Genomic DNA, 23,327 nt, shown 5'->3' on the forward strand with positions numbered 1-23,327 from the left:
AAATGTACAGACCAAAGAAAGAATATCAAAGGCTGCAATGGGGAAAAGACCAAGCCACATATAAAGTCAGACCTATCAGAATTATATGGTGCTTGAACTGGCCATCTCCTGTAACCGGGCAAAACTTCCAGTGGAAGGATAGGGACACAAACACAGCTACAAAACTTTAGACCCACAATTTTTCATGCATACAAGGTGTGTAGTGGAAAAAGATAAAAGCAAAATTTGAGGGAATGGACAACCAATGATTGGCTTAGTTTGAGACACATGCCATGAGAGGGCGCCCACCCCTGACACTGTTGGGATCAGTAAGCAGGCACTTCTATGGCCAGCTTCAAGGGACCTGATAGACCGGTTATCAGGCAGTTGTGAAGACACCTACAGCACCCGGTATTCCCAGGCGGTCTCCCATCCAAGTACTAACCAGGCCTGACCCTGCTTGGCTTCCGAGATCAGACGAGATCGGGCGCGTTCAGGGTGGTATGACCAATCCCTAAAGAACATTCTCGTTAAACTATCACAAGAGCTCCACCTCGATTGGGTAAAATTCCTCCCCCTGGCTCTTTTCAGGCTGCGAGCTCTCCCCAAAAAACCCTTGTTTATTTCACCTTTTGAACTCATGTATGGGAGACCGGTCCTAACTCCTGGTCTTTCAGCTAAATCCTCTCCTCTCCCTGACTACCTGCTTACTCTCTTATTCTGTCATCTCCGTTCCCTTCTATGGATCTTTACTGACCACTGTTTACCACAGCCATACACTAACCCCTGTCCATCTCCTATTAACATTGGGGACCAGGTCCTTCTTTCCCCTCCAAACCAAAGTTTCCCAACCCTTTCTCCTAAATGGCAGGGTCCTTTCAAGGTGATTCTTGTGACTCCCACAGCTGCTAAACTTGAGGGTTTCCTTCACTGGATTCATCTATCCCACCTTAAGCCTTTTACCCCCTCTCCTCAGGATAATGCTCCTTCCTACATATCAACCTCAACAAGGCCCTGCTCCCTCAAGCTCCAAAAGATGCCAAGATCAACCACCCTGTCTCCAGTTACAGAAGAATGAGGCCTTACCACAGGAGCGGTGTTCGACTCCACTGGATTGGATATGCATCTTTCCTCCTCTCCCTCTTGCCTATTTCTGTTAAAGGTAATCCCTACATATGGAGATTTGAGGTTCAAGAAACCATCATTGATAATAAAAAAATCTCTCCAAATAGGGTCAACGAACTGCTCTATGGGAGGCTGTCGGGAGCCGATTGAGATAGCCATCACCCCCACTTCTGTCCCCCCCCCCCCTTATTTGATAGAGTTTTTGTTTGCTTTCTCTTTGATCAAACAAAGGATTATTGCAAAAAATGGCCGGACACGTATGGAGGCTGCCCATACTGGTCTTGCCAAATCCACTTACCAGCACAGAAAAAATTTCTTCACCTGTATAGAAAAACCCTCTACTTACACATCCAAGACCCATGGGATGCCAGATGGGAAGGAGGCGTTGTTGGAAAACTCTACCGCCACTACACACCTGGTCTACCGATAAGTACTATCCATATCCAAAGAAAATATGTTCCAATTACCCAAAATTTGGGAATGGGAGAAGTAGAAGAGATAATTAAACACTCCTCTAAGATCATTACCTCTCTAACATCCCCTCTTATAAATGACACAAACCTGTCATTTAATCTCCTACTCCAGACTCTGACCTCAGCCTACAAGCTCCTTAATGTGACCCAACCAGGCCATTTTGAAGCTTGCTGGCTGTGTGTACCACAGAAGACCAAGTCAGAGGTACCGCTGACAGCCTCTGCAGTGACTCTATCAAACAACCTTACCTCACCATTTACTAACTGCCCTGACTCTACTGTTGCCACAACCCCCTACCTTTCTCATATCACCCTCTTTGGCGTGGCAAGCTGTTTCAAGGCATCTGGGACACACTCTGTAGGAATACTAAATTCTTTAGACTGTAATGAAACTATAATCCTTGAAACCTCATCTCAACCCCAGTGCCCTACCGGAAATAATATTTCGATTCTTTGTGGCACTCAGGTCTACCATCATTTGCCTGCTCATTGGTCAGGAGTTTGCACTCTGGCACTCCTTTTCCCTGAGCTGGGGGTAATAAGCGACAGAGAGCTCCTACCAATCCCGGTTGTGGACTCAAAATCTGCCCGGCAGGAAAAGAGGGCAATTCAAATCCTACCCCTGCTGGCTGCTGCCGGAATCACGGCAGCTTTAGGGACTGGAACAGCAGGATTAGCTACCTCACTAACTCTGTATTATCAGCTTTCTTCCCAGTTCATCCAGGACCTTCAAAGGGTGGCTCAAACAATACTAACCCTCCAAGGACAGATTGACTCATTGGCAGCAGTAGTACTTCAAAACCGACGCGGATTGGATCTCCTCACAGCTAAAGAAGGTGGCCTCGGCCTTTTCCTCCAGGAGGAATGCTGTTTTTATGTCAACCAGTCGGGTATAGTAAAGGACAAAATCCAACAACTCGAAACGGATTTACAAAAATGAAAGGAAGAGCTGGAGGCGTCTAGCTCTTGGGCCTTTCAAAACCCCATATGGAAATGGATTCTGCCCCTTATCTCACCTTTCTTGCTAGTTTTTCTGCTTTTGCCTTTTGCACCCTGTTTAATTAACTTCCTCTCTACATTTTTCCAACAACAAATACAAAAAATTTCTAACCATACCATTAATCAGTTACTCTTACAGGATTATCAACCTCTGCCCACAGAGCCAAATGACTATGACTCCGATGGTGTGGACCAGTTGTATCCCGAGATGGACAATGCCCCTAATCAGCAGGAAGTAGCCTGAAGAGCAAAAGTCGTCCCTATGCCCTTCCCCCACCATCACTCCTTCCTGGCTCCTCACTTTTTAATAAAACAAAAAGGGAGGAATGTTGGGATCAGCAAGCAGGCACTTCTACAGGCAGCCCCTGGGACCTGACAGACCGGTTATCAGGCATTTGGAAAGACACCCAGACCACCTGCTGACCACCTGGAACCACCCGCACATGCTCTGGATCACCCTATAAAGAGAACAGGAGCCCCCCCCTCTCCTCTGCCTCATCTCCCTGCGACCCCTTACCCCTTCCCCTAATAAACCTCTCACGTGGAAAGATCTCGAGGTGTGATCTGTGAACCCGCGTGTAACCCTCACTTTTGCACATTTCCTAACAGACACTAGTAATGATATTCTGCTTTACTTGAAGAGAGGACCCTAGCTTAACTGCCATTGGAGAGGCTTCACCTAGCAACTGATGGAAACTGATGCAGAGACCCATAGCCAAACATTAGGTGGAGACTGGGGAATTCTGTGGAAGCTGGGGATGAAGGATTGAAGGAGCCAGAGGTGTCAAGTACAGCACAAGAAAAGCTACAGAATCAACTAGCCTGGGGCCTTTGGGTCTCCTAGAGGCTGAACTGCCATCCAGAAAGCATTCATGGGATGGACGTAGGCCTCAGGAACATGTGTAAAGTTGTCTAGCTGGGTCTTCAATGTGGGACTCCTAAAGTGGGAGCAGTGGCTGTCTCTAAGTTGCCTGCCTTTGGATCCCTTTTTGCTAATTGTGCTGCCTTGTCTAGGGTCAATAGAAGATGTGCCCAATATTACTGCTACTTGATAACCCAGGGCTGGTTGATATTCATGGGAGGCTTCCCATTTTCTGAGGAGAATGGAAGGAGTTGAGGATGTAGGGGAGGAAATAAAGAGGATGGGTCTGGGAAGAAAACAGAGTGAGGAATCTGAGATCTGGTTGCAAAAAGCCATACAATATAGGATAACCATGCTATAATCCATAGACCCAAAGACACCAATGATATCCCAAGGGAAGATGCTGAATCTTAGAACAGGAATAAAATAGACACATAAAGTAGATAGGTGAAGAGAACTCGGTGGGAGAGGGTGTAGGGAGGGTAACTGCCATGGGGATCAGGTGTTCCAAATTGAGGGTGGAAGGCTGAGAGGGAAGACCTAGAGAAAGAATTGAAATCGGTGGCAGACAGCTATGAGACAGGAAAGGTTCAGAAATCAGTGGGGGTGACACTAAAAGAGACTTAGAGCAGTGGGGATGAGGGAGTGGAAGGATGGGCAGCACGTGCGGATTTGGTGGCAGGTAGGTGGTTGGATGGGTGGATAGAGAATGCGGGTTTAAGGTTCCTCAGGTGGCCGCCTCCTGTAGCCAGCTGGGACTTCCAGTGAAGGGAGGGGGACGCCAACCTTATGACCTTCCACACCAAATTTGTCTTCCTACAAAAACTGTAGGAGTAATGATGAAGCAGAGATTGAGGTAATGGCAAACCGCTAACTTGCCCAACTTGAGAGCCACCCCATGGGAGAGAGCCAGCCTCCACCACTAGCTCACCATTAATGATACTCTGTTATGGCTGCTGACAGGAACCTAGCAAAACTGTCACCTGAGAGGATTCATCCAGCAGCTGATGGAAACAGGTGCAGAGATACACATCCAAACAACAGGCCAAGATCAGGGAGTTTTGTGCAAGAGTGGGAAGAAGGATAAAGGGAGCTGGAGAGGTTAAGGACACCACAAGAAGACCTACAGAGTAAAGTAACCTGGGCACATGGGGCTCACAAAGACTGAACCACCAACCAAAGAGCATCTGTGGAATAGACCTACACCTCTTACACATATGTAGCAGATGTCCAGCTTGGTCAACATGTGCGTCCCCTAACAATAGACGAAGGGTCTGTCTCTGACTCTGTTGCCTGCCACTGGATGACTTGCCCGAAGCTGGGCTGCCTTGTCAGGCCTCAGTAGGAGAGGATGTGTTTAGTCCTCCTAAAACTTGAAGTGCAGGGTAGGTTGACATCCCTTGGGGGCCTCTCTTTCATTGAGAAGAAGGAGAAGAAAGAAGGGGGGTAGGGGCAGTGAGGGTGGGAATGACTGGGAGGAGAGGAGGGAGGGGGCCAGAATCAGGTTGAAAGAGATTAAATAAATAAGTAAATAAAATAATACAGACCATAAAGTTGCAAGAAAACAAAACAACAAAGCAAAACAAAACTAAACTTCTTTCCAGGCATTTATTTCAAAAGGACAAGAAAAAGAAGTGATATATGCTGTCAAATTATTGTACTTCAATTCATTTGTGTGTTTATTCAAATGGCCACTATATTAAATAAGAAACACAACTCAGAAACATGCTGCACTGACAATTCCTTTTTTTTGCCTTTTTTATTATGATTTAAAAACATTTTATTATTATTATTACAGTTTATTCACTTTGTATCCCAATTATAGCTTCCTTCTTTGTTCCCTCCCAATCTCACCCTCCCTCCCTCTTCTCCTCCCATGCCCCTCCCTCAGTCCACTGATAGGGGAGATTCTCCTCCCCTTCCACCTGACCCTACCCTATCAGGTCTCACCAGGACTGGCTAAATTTTCCTCCTCTGTGGCCTGGTACAGCTGCACTCCCAGGGGAAGGTGATCAAAGAGCCTGCCACTAAGTTCACATCAGAGACAGCTCCTGTTTCCCTATGGTTAGCAGCTTTACTGGTAATAGCCAGAATCTGGAAACAACCCAGATGTCCCTCAATGGAGGAATGGATACAGAAATTGTAGTACATTTACACAATGGAATACTACTCAGCAATTAAAAACAAAGACAATCTTGGTAATAATGAGATTTATATACATGATGAAATGTGTACTTATAAAGCATGAATCTGTTAAATAGATGGAATTTTATAAAAAATTCTTTAATCTTTAAACACTGAATGTTTATGAATATGTGCTGATTAGAGTAAAAAATAAATGTCATATAAGAGACATCTTACATGCATTTTTCCTGAAATTATTTTTATTACCTATTATAATTGATTCTCTGTCATAAATATATGATCTGTTTTTCTTGATGACACAGATACAAAAGTAATAGTGATTCCCTAAAAAGAATGAAACTAAAGCCGTGAAGGAAATAGAGATGAGATATATGTGGGAATTAGTTTTATCTTATATTTTAAAATATTATATTAATATTTATACAAAAAACTCATGACAGGTAATATTTTTAAAGCTTATTGTAGTCATGATTTACTCAAATTGTTTTCTAAAGACTTGATTATTTTTGTATTACTTGAGCACATTCAAAACCTCTAAACATGCCATCAAAATAACTTTTCCTTCTGTAATATCTGAATTACTCAAAAGAGCACTTGCTTTTCTTTTGTGACCATAAAGTCAAAACTCATTTTCATATTGAAACAAAGCACTGCTTAGAAGGAACTGAGAAATGCCTGTCTCCACTCTTTTCCCAGCTTTATGAAGCTGTTGCTTTTCTAGGACTGTCTTTCTTTTTTACCCCTCATTCATTATCACAGTAATATTTTAAAAACAATGAGCCACTTCTGACTACTTTAAAACTGTGAATGAAATAGTCAAGTAAGCACTTGGTCAACCATTAAAGCATAAAATAAAAGAGAGAAGTGAACTTTGCATGCCACTTTAAATTTAAAATGCATGCAATATGAAAATGTCTTCCCTGTACTATGCCTCCCAGATATTTCAGAATCATTAATATTACATGTTTGCATATGCAATTTTTGTTTCTTTTCCCAAAGTGCAGATATTGAAAGCCCATGTCCACCTTGTGAAAGAAGTCTATCTATAAAATACAAAGAACCACATGCTGCTTTTCATCTATAATTCCTTGTGCTTCTTTTAAACAGTCTTTTTAAACCCTGTGAATCTCATTTTAATTTTAATTGTAACATTTTACCCTCAGATAGTGCTTTTCCTCTTAAGTCAGCCAAAGGACATAGTGATGACAAATTTCAGTCCACAAGCATGACAAATATGTGAGAAAGGACTCCATAAAAGAAAACCTGATTTAGACTAGGAAGTGATTTGAATTCATACCTCTTTCAATCAGGAAGCAGGAAAAGTAACCAATATTTCACCAACCCCAAATTTTCAGCACCAGATAAAGGTAAATTTCACTATTTGGGACATTGTGACCCAAAAGACATATGTGAAAGGAAGAAGAACAAGAATTACATAGTAAACCTGTCTACAAGAGCTGATAAAATGGGCTATAGAATGTCAGGCATGGCCAGATTCATTCCAAGTAGCAGAACTTTTTATGTGATACATTTTTGGGCAAGGCACACTAATAAGAAAGCTGGAGAGCAAAGCAGAAAATCTGCATTCATGACTGAATACACACACACACACACACACACACACTAAATGCACATGCACCTAAATACTCCTTACTGTTTTTTTTACTTGCTAGTTTAATAAACAGAATTTTAGAAAAAGGAATTTCATTTAAATTAGTTATGCATTATCAACTTTATATTCCTAAATATTTTTTCTGAAAAAAAATGAAAACAAGGATTCGTTTTTTGCTAGACTGTAAAAAATACAATTAAATATGAAAAACATAACTGGTAAGAAAAAGAAGTACTCTAAATACCTTGACTATAGCTCTGTGTCTTGAGGTGTTTTTTTCTCCTAGTCTATGCTCCAGGTTCATCTGTTCAGCATGAGACCTTTGACCTGCCTACCATTATTATTATCACACGATTCCTACAACACATTCCCTTCTTCCTTGAATACTCAAATATTTCCAGTATATACCTGTATTTCCACGTAGCTCTTCCCTGCTAAGGAATTCTGTTGTAATTATATCATCATGCATTTTCATGGTACTCCACTGCTGTACATACCATCCAGTCACTATTAAATAATGAACAGTTACTTCATCACTTCGTTCCAATCATCACTTTGTAACAACAGAACACTAGTGACATTATGATCTTGTACTTGATCGTAGAGTATTAATCATGTCTATGGGAGTGTGAAATGCCCTGTCCAATTTTACTTGGAAAAAAGTTTGTACTCTATTATGGTTTATTTCAAATGTATAATTTATCAACACTACTAACATAACACAGCTTCTTCGTGAGCACAGATATACTGATATTAAATTAATCCAAAATTTGACTTCATGTAATTAAATTTACTATGTTTGATCTCATTTCATGTGTTGATATGATTTGAACCTGTCCTTTACTTAAACATTAAGTGTAACCAATTGGGAGTTAAGTTGAAAATATACTTAAACCATTGTATGTGGAGTAGATGAACTGATGGTATTACATATTACAAAGTGACAGGGACACATACACTCTTTTCAACTCTGTCTTCTTTCTTTCCCTCTCGTCATGTAAAATAACACATCAAGAAGTTTGTGTTTTAATTCCAGTATACAAGAGGGAAAAGCATGTGGATCTCTGTGAGTATGAGTTTCACCTAGTCTACATAGTGAGTTCCAGAGCAGTCTTAGATATGCAGTCAGATCTTTTCTCAAGAAACCAAAACCATACCAAAGAAAAACAAAATCAAAATAAAACAAACTAACAAAACACACAACAACAAAGTGGAAAATGAATTAGAAACAAACAGAAAAAGCAGCAAAGATTTCTAGACAGAAGTCATGCCTGTATTTTGGATATCCTAGACTATAGCCCTGTGAAGTAATTATTTTCTAGTCTTTCTAGTTACCCTCCCTGGATATTTTATTATAGTGTTATAAAATACACTAAATTAGTATGTAATTAACCAATTCTCAATCTATATTCACTGATCAATCATAGAAAGTGTATATTTACAGTGTGATAGAAGAAGAGAATCAATAGTCCTGCTCTCACATGCTAAATCAGATGGGATTCAAAAAATTCTGATGACCATCATACATACATAAATGGGCTCTAGAATGAGCTTCATTCTTTGAGATAGATATGCTTAGCTCATGCAGACGCATGTAGTCTCAATTTTCCCTTAAACTGCATTTGGATATCTATTAGTACAATGTTCACGTTTAATATTAGGAGAAATTTTTAATATTTTAACAATGGGTTTATATTCACTGAATATATATATATATATATATGTGTGTGTGTGTGTGTGTGTGTGTGTGTGTGTGTTATATGTATAATCTTTTTCCAGCCTGATCCTAACCCCCTTTCTCCTATCCTCCTGGTCCCACACTCATGATACCCTACCCCATTTTTGCCTCTCTTTTTGTTCAGAGAAGGGGATGCCTCCAAAAGGATACCAACCCATCCTGGCACATCAATGCACAGCAGGGTTAATCATATCCTCTCCCACTGGGGCCTGACAAGGCAATCTAGTTAGGGAAAGGTGTGTACTAGCAGGCAACAAAGTCAGAGACAGCCCCTACTCCCGCTGTTAGAGGACCCACATGTTGACCATGTTGCAATTCTACTACATATGTGTAGGAGTCTAGGTTTAGTTTATCTTTGGTGAGTGAGCCCCATGGGCCCAGGTTAGTTGACTCTGTAGGTCTTCTTATGGTGTCCTGGACCCCTCCTGCTCCCTCTATCCTTTTCCCACTGTTCCACAGAGCTCCCTGAGCTCAGCCTATTGTTTGTTTGTGGGTCTCTTCATTTGTTTCCCTCAGTTGCTGGATGAAACCTCTCAGAAGACAGTAATGTTCCTATCTGAAATGATAGCAAAATACCATTAATAGTGAGTGACAGGGGTTGACTCCCTCCTATGGGATGGGTCTTGAGTTGGGCCAGTCATTGGTTTGCCATTCCCTCAATCACTGCTCCATCTTTACCACTATACTTCATGTAAGAAAGACAAATTTTAGGTCAAAAGTTTTATGAGTGGGAGAAGAAGTAACATTTTCAGACATGCTTATAACTTGAAAAAATATATGACAAATATATTGTAGGAAATTATATTATTAATCAAGGAAAATTCTCTGAGCTTCAAATTATGGATTTGTATTTCTAGAGAGGGTTTTAAGAGTTGAGATTGAAGTTAAATACTTTCTTTGTTTTTATTTTCAAGTCTCTGAATTCAGTACTCAGAGTGGAAAAAGAAATAAAAAGAGGAAAACCACAGTTTAATATATTTATTAATGTAAATTAAAAATAGATCAAATAATAATCAGTGTTACCTACAATGGAAAATGCTTAGAAATAGGTAAATAATTAAAAACATTTCAATATATTTCACATGATCATGCTTTTTCATATAACACATATGTAGGGTGATAAATGGCTATAAGAATGGAGAACCCTGTAGCTAGAAAATGAAAGAAAGGTCATACTCCTTTAAATAACTATTTAAAATTTATTATACACTAATTTTTCACAGTGGTTATTATTTTAGGGCCTATATAAACTATACGGTTTGTATTGCTACTTTAGCAAGCTTATCGATGAAGATAAGGTATACCTTCATTTATTATTTTATTGTGAGAATATTTAGGTTATAATAATGCACTCAACCGTACAACACCAAATTCGCATTAGCCCCAACATTAATGACTTTATTAAACTTTTCAGAAGTTGGTTACTTGCAGTGGCCTATGGAAGAAAACATTTTAAGACCAGATGGAATATCAGAGAATGCATATGAGCTTTAATTATCTAAAAAACCCAAAATGAACTGTTCCTCGTGATACCTGGATTTTAATGAAGAGTATACATATGTTCTTCTTGCTAATTGAAGATGAGCTTCATTTTTGCAGATTTAATCCCCTGAGAATTTGAAAAATAAGAAAAAGAAAGGTTGAAAAGAATGTTAAAAACCCAAAATAAACTTCGCTACAATGCTGCCTGTTGAATTTAAAATTAATAGATAATTTGCATATTTAGTAAGTGCATTGAAATTATAATCCATAGAAAGTATATATATAATTATATATATTCACAATATACATAATATAGTAGTTTAGAGAATTGTAACTATTAATCTTAGTATTAATAAAAAAGTGATAAACATTGTATCTGAAAAGAATTAGGCATACAGATTTAAAGTTATTGAAGTACTATTTTTCTCACTTATTATTTGAGGATTCCAAGAATACAAACAATGTGTTTTAATTATGTTTGATTATGTACATTGCCTTTATATACATAAATATAAGGCCCAATACCAGAGTATGTATGGTCTAACAAGAACTGCAATTCTGAAGAAAACTGTCTTTGCTAGGCCAAGAAGACATCAGTAACCCATAAATCCTCAGTCAGTAATGGGAGTTCATGAGACCTTCCTTTTCCTTGCAGGGATTTGGGCTTGGTTGAAATTGTTTAGGTGTTGTATGGAGTCTCAGACATTGTGAATTCTTGTGATCAATAGCCAGGTTATGTCAACAAATACAGTTTTATTATAGATTGCCAATACATTGGACTCTGACACTCTTTCCCTCTCTTTAGGGTAATGACTTTTGTGCTTTATAAGAAGGAGATATAACATAGCTGTAACAATCATGACAGATCGCTCTGCAATCTCTTTCTCTCTGCACACCAACCAGTTGTGTGTCTGTGCTAAAATCAGCATAATTCTAAAAGAAGAATAACTTATCTTGGATTGGACCCCAAACTTGTGAGTATAATTATGAGTCATTAGAAGTTAGTTTAATATTATGTTTCACAGAAAAATATCAGGATCTTCACTAGGGTCTATGACCTATTTAGCTATGGGTTCTTACTCCATTACTATTACCAGGCATGATTTCTCTATTATGTGGTAGTCCTTAAATCCAACCAAAACATGGTTTGTTTTCCCCATAACATTCATGCCACTATTGCATAAGTGTGTATGTCTTTTATTGTAGACAGCAGTGTTCACAACTGTCTAAGACAATTAATTACATTTTCTACAAGCAGCAAGCATAAATCCTTCCAGCACTGTAAATGCTACCCAATTGAATTTAACCTTCCATGTTGGTACCAGTTTGATTTTTCTTTTCTTATCATTCAAGCATACATTGTCCTCAGCAACAAGATCTTACCATCACATTTTATATTTTACCCAAGATCAATGACAATGACCTATAGTGTTTTGGTGGATTTTTTTTTTTTTGGGGGGGGGAACTTGCTGACAAACAGCTCCAAGAAAATGTACCTGTCACTAACATTGGAATATTCGTAAAACAGCTTATTGTATCTGGTGTTGGGGGAGAAATATCCATATATTCATTAATAACAGATAGTATTTAGAGTTAGAGAATTATATGATATAAAATTTACAGTAATTAAGTGACCCTCCAAAAAAATCCCATGAAAACATTGTGAAGGAACCGTTATCTGAATGTGAAAACAAGCAACACATTTGAGATAGCAGACATTGTGGATATGAACATCTTTTTGTTTTGGTCCCAGGTATGGGATGTGGGACTGATTCAGATGGTCCAAATCAGCAGGTTATTTACCTCATGTGGGCTCTGAGAGGAGTCCTTTGCCAGACAGAGACAGTTTAAATCTGAGGACTCTGGAGAGATAATAAATGCAGAGCCCAGAAAGTGAGGAACTCCAAGAAAGAATAAGGTTGCTCCTACTTCCCCCTTGCTGCTCCTGGTTGTTATTGTGAGACAAGAAGTTGGAGATCTCTTGAAATGAGGATTGAACTGTCTCCAAGGGACCCAATGACTTTAACCACCAGGAAGCAGCTAAGAGAACCTCTAATCCTTTCTCTCTTACCTGGTGTTGGGGTGTTGGAAAAGATTGGGGTGGAGTAGAGACAAAAAGAGGAAAGAAATGTAAAAGAAGTTTTCAAAAAGTATGCCTACAAGCAGATAATTGTATACACAAATATAATTAAAAATATAAATCTATTTCAGAAGTTCCATGTTCGATTGAAAATACTAAAAATCAGTCATATGTAAAAATTATGAATTATGCAATGATACATATTTGTAAAATATTCACAGGAAATTTTTAGTATTTAATTCAAGATTGCTTTGTGAAGACAAATGAACAGCCTAAGAATAAGCAGAGTATAACTGCACCACCCTGGAGAAGAAACAGTAGCTCAGAAGACAGTTTTATCAAAGAAAACTAACATTATCTAAGTCAGTTAAAAGAAGTTAAGGGTTCAAATGCAGATGACAAAGGTGAGTTGACAAAGAAAGGTTGGAATCCAGGACATATATGTGTATGTGTGTGTGTGTGTGTGTGTGTTTATAGATGTCAGCAAATCAGCTATAGGCAGTTGCTGCAAGATCATTCCAACTGTACAATGTGGAGTTTATATATCTAGTAGGTATTATGAATATGCCAGACTAGGTAATTGGTAATACATCATTGTAATGTAACAGCAATTATGACCTGTATTTCATTAAATAATCTGTTCTTATATTCAACAATCACTGGCTCTTGTGTTCCCCAGTTAATAAGTTTGGTAGATTTTTTGTTGGCGACTAAAACGTTCTTTTTGTAACTTTATAAATTGCGCTCTCTAAAAGGCATGATGACTGAAAACACATTGTATCTGTTCCAAGGAAGTTTCATGATAAAATCTATTAATTAGGGCAAGAACTTGATCAAGAGAAAAATTTATCTTTGGTCACAAGTGGTTTCCTTTATCGACATATTGCCACATTGTGGGTGTGTGTTTGTATATTTATATACATTTAGTTGAATAAAAGGCCAAATGATAATCAAATTATGGTGTTTTGAAAGAGTGCCATTGTCTGTGTGGCAAGTTATTTGAGTCTGTGCTTTCCAAAGGTATTTCCTCTTTTGGAATGCACATGTACCATCTCCAACATTCCTTTCTACTGAGATAAACTTATGTGTAAACATATTTATGCATATTTACACATAAATATGTGTAAACATATTTATGATTCTTCATTCACTTTGCCTGTTCCTTAACTAGATGTTACTTTAAAACATGGCTTCCTTCTATAAACTAACCTCTCCTTCATTGTTTGGGATTAAAGGTGTGTATTAAGGCTAGTTTGTATTCTACCCAGATCATACCTTAATCCAGAGTGTGTCTGCATTCAAGCTGGATCACATAAGCATAGAAGGTCTTTATATGTCATTCCTTGCCAGAGCATCCATGTTGCTGGATAAAAATTCCTCTACAAACAAGTTTGAGAAAATACAGAAAATAAATTTTAATGTTTCAACTTATCGGGCAGTCATTATCCCGCCTTAGTTCTTAACAATCTGAAGAAAGAAACTTGTTTATCATTTTAATAATAGTACAAAGGTGAAGCAAATACTGAAAATTAAGTATTTTATTATTTATGCTGATCAAGTAATCATGTTACAAGCTCCTATATGTCCCCTAAAGGATTTATTTGCAAGTAAAATAGGTCTTGTGGTAATTATATTGATTCCTAATGGAGACTGGAAATTTATATCTGGCATTGCATTTTTTTTAATTTTGCCATTGTTATATCAAAAAGTGTGCAAAAAAAGTTGTGAATATTTTTGAAGTGCGTAATGATACATATAGGAATTAATTTTTATCTAAAACATAAGAGAAAGACAAGAGATATGCTGCATTAAATCTTGATATGCTTTTATTCTCTAATGTTGGTTCTCTATATTGGTCAAGTTGTAATCGTGTCAGATTGCTCCAGCCAACTTAGATGGCAGTTGGAAAGCAAAAGTCTAGAAAAAGTAAGTTCCAGTTTTTCATATGAAGTCTTAACATGAAGGTACCTACACAGTGTACTCTGGCTACCTTTATTGCTGCCAATACCAATATGTAGGGAACTGTCATGATTGTCAAGATCTGAAAACTTTGTTTTCTTTCATTTATTACTAACCATATGGACATTCATCTTCCAGTTATTAACCTGTATTACTGTGGTTGTTTGAATGAGAATGTCCCCCACAGTCCCAGACATTTGAATGTTTGATCCTCAGTATGTTAGGGTTAGGGTTTGGGTTGTGGTTGTGGTTAGGGTTAGGGTTGGCTTGGGCTTACGGTTAAGGTTAGGGTTAGATTTAGGGTTATGGTTATGGTTAACGTTAGGGTTAGCATAGAAAAAGGATTAGGTTAGGGTTATTTTTAGGGTTGGGTTGGGTTAGGGTTAAGGAACTCTTTAGGAAGGTTTTAGTGCTTGGCTGGAGGAGCCATGGTACTGGGAGTGGATTTTGAGCTTTCAAAATCCCATAACATTTTCAGTGCCCCTACCTCCCTCTCTCTCTTTCTCTCTCTCTCTCTCTCTCTCTCTCTCTCTCTCTCTCTCTCTCTCTCTGTCTCTGTCTCTTCCTCCCTCCTACTGAGGATGAGAATATAATCTATCAGGTACTCTTCCAGTGTCTTGCCCGTCTGCCTGCTGCCATGCTCATCATTGATCATAGGCATTTCCCCTAAATTTTAAGCCACTAATAATTCTTTTTAGATAATTTGCCTTGGTTGCAATGTTTTTGTCATGAGAATGTGACTAAGACGGAAATTGATACTAGGGAGTGGACTATTTATGAGACAACCCTGTTCATGGTATTTTTGGAAGGAATGTGCTAGACTTGTGAATTGTGGATAAAGGAAGTGCTTGAATACTGTAAGCAGGCTACGGGGTCCATCCCCATAGGTGCTAGGATGACAATAGGATTGAGAGCATTGTGGACTGTGGAGATCATAGTCAGGTAGTTTTAGAGGGGAACAAAATTAGCAACCGAGAGAGACCATTCTAATGATATGTTGTTAAAATCAATAGCTGTTTTTTTTTTTTTTAAGAATCTGCCTGAAGCTAAATTTTGATTAATTTCATGAACAGACTGCAAGATAACCACTCTATTTTGTGCAATTAGTAATGACCACCCTGATGCAGGTCTTCATTGAAAAATAGTGAAAGCTGGGTGGGAAGAAATACAAAATATGCAGTTTTAAGAGAAATAAAGCACCAGGAAATTTAATGTTGGAACCATGTTTCTTGCTGAGAAAAAAATAAAAAAGAAAAAAATAAAAATGGAATGAAAAGAATCGTGTACTCTGGCAAAGCCCATCCAGCTATTCCTGCATTTTGTGAAAGAAAGGCCTGAAGGAAATTACAGTCTACCTGAAGTATGAACAAGTCAAAAATTATGCAAATGTAAGTGGGGGAATGGTCAGGTTCCATTTTTATCAGGCAGCTGAACTTGACAATATCAGACATACTGTTCTGGCTTTAGAGTCATGAAGGATACCTGAGTCACAGAGTTGTGGAATCATCCTTCATGGTTAAGAAAAACCGCTGAGGTGAGGCGTGTGACAAGAGAGTCTCTGCAGGAAGCCATTAAGAAGAAAACCTGGGATGCGCTGGAAATGTCCGTATGCTGGAGATGGCAAAATTATGGGGTTTCTTCCAATGAGAGCTACAGGGAGTCAAAGAAACCCGACACAGAGAAAGGTGTGTTGCTGTCAGCAAAGCTGGAAGGGCAGAGCCATCTAAGCCTCCTGTCATTGTGATCATATACAGAGATAGAGGATTTGAAGTTTGCTTTGTTGACCTTGCTTTCATCCAGTATTTCCTCACTATGATACCTACTTTACCTTTTAGTATGGTAATGTATATTTTGTTTTGTTGTACGTTAGCAGTAAACAATTTCGTTTTGTTTTTGTTTTTAGCTTTATATGGGGTTACAGTGAAGAGATTGAGTCTCAGAAGAGACTTTGATATTGGGCTTTTAACGTGTGTTGAGACTGAAAAAGACTATTGAGACATTTGAAACTGGACTATATGCAAGGTAAGGATGGAGACACAAAAACAGTCACCTGACTCAATAAGCTTTTCTCCACCTATTTATGTATAAATAGACACATTCACTCATATGTCACATACTGCATGATGCACACATGCACACACACATATTTTTAAAAGTCTTAAAACTTCTATACTCCTGCTCCATTGCTATTTTAATAATTAAATAAAAAAGAAGTGAAACAAATTTTCAGAAAACATTCTCTTAAATACATTAATTTACCTTTAATATTATCATATATTATTTCTTCTGTCCTGCCACATTATAACACAAACAGATCTTTCTACTCACATTCATAAACAATCTTGAGTACTTTTCTAAGAGATTTTTCTACTCCAAGTATCATTTATACTTCTTAATAATATACTCTAGTTTAAAATCCTTTAATATATTTTTATGTTTTCAAAAGCTTTACATGCCATCTTTACTCTCAGTTAATGCGTGTTTATCTTCCATAGCCCTCCTTGAGTTCTTCAGGCTTACTCTCATCTTTACTCATTTCTAATTCTACTGCTAAAATATAAGTGTGTTTGATGTCAGGACTCTCTTCAAACTCTCATTAATAAAAACCTCTAAACTTTCATATTCCTTACTTCAAAATTAAAACATACAGATCTTTCTTTTTCCTTCTCACATTCAGTGACACAGGGACTATTCTTTCCAAAAGCCTCTCTCAGGGTGAGCTTTTAAGTCTCTGTTCTTCCTATTGTCATTGCTCTGTGTATCCCAATGTAGCTGAATAGATTTTCTTCAGGCTTTTCTCTTTCTCCCTTCCTATTTTAAGCCTATGGTATGTTTTAATTTTTAGAAGATAGCCTGTCTCATTGTTTTTGCAGGCTGGCCTGAATTGCATAAGAAAGTTAGATTACAAGCCAGGGGAGGCAAAAGAGTAAGCAGAATTTATCTGTGGTCTCCACTTCAGTCCTGTCCTGGCTTGCATTCCTGCCTTGGCTTTCTTTGCTAATGGACTTGTAACCTGTGTGCTAAAGTAATCACCTTTTCTCCCCAAATTGGTTTAAAGTTAGTGTTTTTTCATAGCAACAGAAGCAAAATAAGACAATAATAGCTTCTAAATTTAGTCTTTTATTTGGCACAAAGTATGTGCTCATAAAATTAATAGTAAATACTTATCAATGATTTAGTTGAGGTGAAATACTATATGAAACACTACAGAAACCTTTTCTTCCCTGAGAAATGATATTTGAAGCTTGCCTTTATAAACCACTCACCCAACTTGTAACCAAGTTAATAATGTCCTTTGTGATCATTTATAACTATTACTTATCCTGCATACTTGCATATACACAACCTGTTCAGAATTACCTGACTTCTATGAAAGAAAATGTTGTGATCTGTAGCAGAATTTTCATCCAACATCATGGCTTCTCTGATCACATCCATAGCCTTTCTAAGCCTGTGTATTCGAGTAGGAATGCAAACATACCCTTAGCACACACCTTCAATCACAAACAATGAAAGTAAAGTTCTTTGATACAAGGAAGCACCTGTGTTTCAAAGTGATATCTAATTAAGAGGCAGACAAAGTGGCAGATCAGAGAGAATAGGATATGCCTAACTCTCTTGAGAAGAGAGAAGAAAAAGAGAGGACTTAGGACAGTAGCACACAGATAGAGAGGGAGAGGACAGGCAGTTTTTTTGTTTGTTTGTTTGTTTGTTTTAATTTTTTATTTAACTTTTATTAATTACACTTTATTCATTTTGTATCCCCCATAAGCCCCTCCCTCCTCCCCTCGCGATCCCACCCTCCTTCCCCTTTCTGCATGCATGCCCCTCCCAAAGTCCACTGATAGGGGGGGTTCTCCTCTCCTTCTTTCTGATCTTAGTCTATCAGTTCTCATCAGAAGTGGCTGCATTATCATCTTCTGTGGCCTGGTAAGGCTGCTCCCCACTCAGGGGGAGGTGACCAAAGAGCAGGCCAATCAGATTATGTCAAAGGCAGTCTTTGTTCCCATTATTATGTAACCCACTTGGACTCTGAACTGCCATGGGCTACATCTGTGCAGGGGTTCTAGGTTATCTCCATGAATAGTCCTTGGTTGGAGTATGAGTCTCTAGGAAGTTCCCTGTGTTCAAATTTTCTTGTTCTGTTGCTCTCCTTGTGGAGTTCCGAGGACAGGCAGTTTTACAAGGACAGTTTTACACAGATATTGCAGAGAGAAGCTAGACACAGGTGAAGAGAATGAGAAGGAGCCAGAAGATTAGAATGTATTGCTAAAGTTAGTTTGAGTCCAACGAGAGCAAATCACTGAGAAGCAAGAGGAGCCAGTTTGAATCAGTCATCTTGGAAAGAAGTTTGAACCAGAACAACTGGGCTGAATCAGACAGCCAACATTCACAAAGAACTCAAAACAGTGGCTTTACTCAGCAGTAAGTCTCAGAGGCTGAAAACATTCTAGGTCTAGATAAGGTGGAGGCTAGATACTTCCAGGTCTAGACCCGAGTTACCAGATGGGGAAAATAAGCCTGAGATGACAATTACGTTTGGCAAATGAAAACTGCTTTTACAGGGATCCTCTCAATTATGCAACATTGTTTGGAATTAAATGAGTGTACTAAATTCCAGCCAGATGGATTAAAGGTATATATTTCCACCAGCTCACACAGATGTGGGTCTCTGGATTTGAACTTGTGCTAGAGTAGCCATATTGCTGGCTTAAAATTCCTCTACATAAGTCTCCCTTCTTTTATCCAGCATTACCTAAATATATTGCATATATTAACTTATTGAACAAACTGAAAATTTTTATTAAATTATATATAAAAATTGTTTTAAAATTACAAACAGATGCTTAAGAAAAAGCAATGTGTGGACAAAGTCACATAACTCAAATGTTCCAGAATTACAATCTAAGAACATATATATCTACACACACATGCATACACACACACACACACATATATATATATATTTAAATATATATATATGGCTCCTTCTTGAGAACTTTGTAAGAATTACTAAAGAAACAAGGAGAGCAACAGAACCAAAAAATCTGGGCCCAAGGGTCTTTTCTGACTGATATTCCAATCAAAGACCATGCATGAAGATAACCTTCATCCCTGCACAGATATAGCCCATGGCAACTCAGTCTGTAAGTGGGTTCCCAAGTAATGGGAACAGCAACTGTCTCTGACATGAACTCAGTGGCTGGCTCTTTGATCACCTCCCCCTGAGGGAGAAGCAGCCTTACTAGGACACAGGGGAAGACAATACAGCCAGTCCTGATGACCTGATGGGCTAGGGTCAGATGGAAGTGGAACAGGACCTCCCCTATAAGTGGACTTGGGGAGGAGCACAGGAAGGGAAGAGAGAGGGAGGGTGAGATTCAGAGGAGACAAGGGAGGGGCTACTGCTGGGATACAAGCTGAATAAACTGTAATTGATAAAAAAATAAATTAATTAAAAATAAACCTTTTTTTCATGGAATTGATTGTTTCATTCACTGTAACATAGTTTCAATATGAGTTTATTTTCTTGTAACACATGGTTCTTTTGTATTTTTCACCGAATTAATTTGGTTTTGCTTTTATATTAAATGCCAAATTCAGTTAACAAAAATGCTAAACATTTTCATTTATTTTATTTTTCCTAGAAAAAGTTATTGTCCTTAAACATAATTGTTTCTGTCACTAAACTGGTTACTCTAATACTTCATGTATTTATATTTCCTTCATGAAGTTTTAGCAGATATTCTAAACTGCAACTCAACTATGCAATACATTTTATATCCTGATACATTTGGCATTTTATTAAAATTTAGACTGTAAGTCAAGCATTCTTTTATTGTAGCAATAAAACATTATAATCTTTTTCAGATGACTGCACATATAACCTACTGAAAATCCCAAAGTATACAAGAGAAACAAGCTTGTAATGAAATAAAAAAAACAATAAAGCTTTTTAAAACAAGATGCAAAAAAAAAAAAGATTCAAGAAGTCACATGTAAAACAATATAAATGAAAAAAGTATTTTTTTCTAAAACATCATGAAGTTGATGAGTAAGGAAAGAATATGAATAATAGCTAAATATGTAAACATATATTGGTTCAGGAAAGGACATCAGACACTTTGTGGCCTAATTACTTATTCACAAAGTTGAAACTGTTTTTCCAGATTTTTGAATTAAGTCCTGCAGTCTTTACCTAACTTAAAATGAATTGGAAAACACACACACACACACACACACACACACAGAGAGAGAGAGAGAGAGAGAGAGAGAGAGAGAGCAAAGTATGCAACCCAAGCCTCGTTGTCTCACATTCTGAGGAGGCCTGTGGGACACCTGAGTTGCTTTCAGCTCAGAGACCTATCTGACTGCTTTCCATCTGTTTGGTCCACCTGGGTCAGTAACAATGATCAAAGCAGAAACAGTGAACCCAGCAGAGGTGATTCAGTGAAGGATCAAAGCCCCACTTTCCCCCATCCAGATGAGGGGCACCTGAGCATCTCTCAGCTCGGAGGTCTTTTTGTCTGCTCCTCAGCTGCCTGGTTCACTGGGCCAGAGCCAGTGAGCCCAGTGGAAGAACCACCAGGCTAGCAAACAACAGAGTCAACCAGATAGTCAGAGGTTAATGTAAGGAAACAAACAACAAAACTCAGGGTCATATGGTAAAACTGGAAACCAGCAAACCCTAGAGATACTATCACACCCAACGTACAAGATCTACAGATTTTAAATCTGATGTTATGAAAATGATAGAGGCATTAAAGGAATAAAACAAAACTGTCAAAATAGCACAGGAAAACACATTCAAACAGATGGATGAATTGAGCAAATCCCGCAAAGAATTTAAAGAAACACAGGAAACTAAGATCAAAAAGGAGAAGGGAAAAAGAAAAACTGTCCAATACCTAAAAATGCACCACAAATTCTATATCCATTTTCAGTTGAGGGACATATAGTTTGTTTCCAGATTCTGACTATTATGAATAAAACTGCTAAGAACATAGTTGAGCAAATGTCCTTGTTGAATGGTGGAGCATCATTAGGGTATATGCCCAGGAGTGGTATAGCTGGATCTTGAGGTAGCACTATTCCTCCTTTTCAGAGAAAATGTCACATTGATTTCCAAAGTGCTTGTACAAGTTTACATTCCCACCAGCAATGGAGGAGGGTTCCCCTTTCTCCACATCCTCTCCAGAATGTGTCCTCACTTGAGTTTTTTATCTTGGCCATTCTGATAGGTTTAAGGAGAAATCTCAGGGTCATTTTGATTTGTGTTTCCAGGATGACTAAGGATGTTGACCATTTCTTTAAGTGTTTCTTTGCCATTTCATATTCCTCTGTTAAGAATTCTCTATTCAGCTCTGTACCCCATTTTTATTGGATTACTTCGTTTGTTGGTGTTGAACTTCTTGAAGTCTTTAGGTATTCTAGATATTAGCCTTCTGTCAGATATAGGCTTGGTGAAGATCCTTTCCCAGTTTGTAGGTTATTGTTTTGTTCTGATGAGAGTGTCCTTTGCTTTACAAAAGCTTTTCACTTTCGTAAGTTCCATTTATTGATTGTTGCTCTTTGATCCACTTGGACTTTACTTTTGTGCACAGTGGTAAGCATGGATCTATTTGCATTACTTTACATGTTGAAATCCAGTTAGATGAGCATCATTTGTTGAAGATGCTATATTTTTTTTCATTGTACATTGGCTTCTTTGTAAAAAATCAAGCATCTGTAGGTGTGTGGGTTTATTTCTGGGTCTTATATTAGATCCATTGGTCCACCAGTCTGTTTCTATGCCAATCCCATGCTGTTTTTTATGACTACTGCTCTGTAGTACAGCTTGAGATCAGGGATGGAGCTACCTCCAGAAGATCTGTTGTTGTACAGGACTGTTTTAGCAATTTTGAGCTTTTTGTTTTTCTGTATGAAATTGAAAATTGTTCTTTCAAGGTCTGTAAAGAATTGTGTTAGTATTTTGTTGAGAATTGCATTAAATCTGCAGATTGCCTTTGGCAGGATGGTCATTTTCACTATGTCAATTCTACCGATCCATGAACAAAACCATTCATTAGTTTTAGGAAGTCTTTGCGACTGCGGCCATGGAAATGTTTGTGTTTTCTTAATTGATTCTAATCCCATTCTCACGTCTTGAAAGATTTTATTCATTTTCTTTATTTATTTGATTGTGGATTCCTGTCTGTCCATGATGGCCTCTTTTTGTTGTTGTTGTTGTTGTTGTTATTTGTTTCCAATTTATGTGCCTGGAATAACTGCATAATCATATATTTAATATCACAGTTTTTGACCCAGGTAGGCCAGGTAGTTGGGGCACAGGCAGAAGGATCTCCAAGCCTAGAGCTGCTCTGGTGGTCCACAGCCTTCCTCAAGATGGTGGACAAAAGCAGTTAGGTCCTCTGCCTAGCTCAGCACCCCTGGGTTCATTGTCTGTGCTGGGCTTGCTGTTTCTGACCTGCTTGAGCCAGGCAGCTTAGAAGCAGGCAGAAAAATCTCCAAGCCTAGAACTGCTCTGGTGCCTCCTAGGCTTCCTCGAGCCTTGGATCTGGCTCCTCTGGACAGATATCTTACAGATACTGGATGACCACAGATGTCAGACCCACCTACTGTACCCAGCAAAACTTTTAATCATCATATATAGAGAAAACAAGATATTTCATTACAAAAACAAACTTAAACAGCACCGATCCACAAATACAGCCCTACAGAAGATACTATATGTAAAACTCCAACCTAAGAAGTCAATCATACCAAGAAAAACACAGGAAATAAATAACCTGACATCAGCAAAACCAAAAGAAGGGAATTACAGAAACTATGCCACCACCAACATCAAAATAACAGGAAGTAACTACAACTGG

General features: G+C 38.3%; 1 pseudogene; it reads right to left on the reverse strand.

Annotated features, from left to right (window-relative positions):
• Positions 1-375: 375 nt before the first annotated feature.
• Positions 376-494, reverse strand: LOC132653353 (5S ribosomal RNA; annotated as a pseudogene).
• Between the last annotated feature and the right edge of the window lie 22,833 nt (positions 495-23,327).

Source organism: Meriones unguiculatus, chromosome 3 (genome assembly GCF_030254825.1).
Source record: "Meriones unguiculatus strain TT.TT164.6M chromosome 3, Bangor_MerUng_6.1, whole genome shotgun sequence".
Classification (NCBI taxonomy): Eukaryota; Metazoa; Chordata; class Mammalia; order Rodentia; family Muridae; genus Meriones; species Meriones unguiculatus.